Source organism: Trachemys scripta, chromosome 1 (genome assembly GCF_013100865.1).
Source record: "Trachemys scripta elegans isolate TJP31775 chromosome 1, CAS_Tse_1.0, whole genome shotgun sequence".
Lineage (NCBI taxonomy): Eukaryota > Metazoa > Chordata > Testudines > Emydidae > Trachemys > Trachemys scripta.
The window spans coordinates 1,400,719-1,402,535 of NC_048298.1; positions in this window are offsets into that span (position 1 = coordinate 1,400,719).

Here is a 1,817-nt window from a genome sequence, read left to right on the forward strand (position 1 = left end):
AGCCAGACCCAAGGACAATAAAACGTGTCAAGTGGGCTCATTAAAGACAAGCAGACATACCGATGGCCTCGGGGGTTAGAAGCGAGCACCTTCTTTTGGAAACACCCTCTTTGCAGCATTGGGACAACACTCAAAAGAAAGCAGCACAAAGGACCAATGGACACAGAGTTTGAATCTGGTATAGATTTGCATAAGAGGAAAGCTGCTATAAAAGTGAGGTGTCTTGCAGAGGACCCCGGGTCTCGTCTTGTCAACATGGGAGCATCGATCCGGATCGGCAGAAGCCCGGCTCCACCCCCTCCCCCATCTAACTCACCTGGCCAGTGAAGTTAAGGGGAGCAACTAATTGGTAACGACAAGACGGAGTGGGTTTGTGTGTGTGTGAGTGTAAGTGTAATATATTATATGCATATAATACAGTGTTAATGAATACATGTATTACTAATAAATGTGGCGTTTTGCCTTATTCCCCCTGAAAAGATCCTGTGCAGTACTTTAAGTACAACAAAGAGTAGGTTAGATAAATGTCTATCAGGGATGGTCTAGACAGTATTTGGTCCTGCCATGCGGGCAGGGGACTGGACTCGATGACCTCTCGACGTCCCTTCCAGTCCTAGTATCTATGAATCCGCTGGCCGCCCTGGACCACAGCAGCCCCTGTCCTCAGTTGCACCCGGCCACGGCCAAGTTCAGAGCCAGCCAACGCATGGGAGTAACACGGTGGAAGAGCGACACCCAGTGGCCACACTCATGAACTGCACCTGTGTGGATTTGATGGAAGAGCTCTTGTGCTTTGCAGGCAGTTGCTAGGCTGCGGGAGTGGGGAGATGCTGGGGTGTCACCCAGGACTCCCCATTATTCCCCTCGAGTGGCCTGTCTCAGGCCGATCTACCCATAACATGGAGGAGAGGGTGCCCCACATCCACAGCTGGCACGGCTCCTGCCAGGGCCTGCAGGAGATGGCAGAGCTCTCTGCTATGGAGCTGAAGGCCCAAGTTCAAACCCCACAGGGGACCTATGCCAGCAGGGTTGCCATGGGCATAGCCTTCCCTCTGAATGAGTGAGCCAGCCCCTTGGTACAGGGCTATGGGTCCTGCGCTGATGCAGGTGCAATCAGAGAGGGCTCGGGGCACGCCAGCTGTGAGGTCCCAGGGCTCGGGGCACGCCGGCTGTGAGGCCCCAGGGCTCGGGGCACGCCGGCTGTGAGGCCCCAGGGCTCGGGGCACGCCGGCTGTGAGGCCCCAGGGCTCCGCTGATTCACACCAGCGAAAAAACGGGCTCACGCAGGGTCTGGTTCTGCCTTCCACCGAAATGCCCAAGAGCCGGTCAGTTCCCTGGATGCCTATGGGAGGGGGACTGCAGGAACCAGGACCCAGCTCAGGGAGAGTCCTGGAGGTGAGGGCCGGCTGTCCCCTCTCCGCTCTCGGGGAGAAATGAGCAGAGCTGGTTTAAACCGCCCCACCCATCCCTGCCAGGTCCCAGAATGGGTCAGCGGCACCTCCTGACCCACAGCGCTGGAAGCAGCTGGCCTGGGTGTTTGCCCTCCACCCCACGCTGGCTCTGGGCTGTATCCAGCAGGGAACAGAGCAAAGAGCAGGTGCTGTGCGAGTTGTTGGATCGATTGGACCCTCGGTAAGGATCAGGCCTTCGTCTGCAGCCAGATTCAAAGAGCAGCCGAGCAGCAGACATGAGTGGAGAAGCAGGAAGTCACATCCTCACATCCCATCTACGTTCCATTCAACCACTGTCAGATCCGGCTGGGAAGGAGGAGACCCCGTCCGAATGGCCCCACTAGCACCAGAGACAGAAACAGAAAC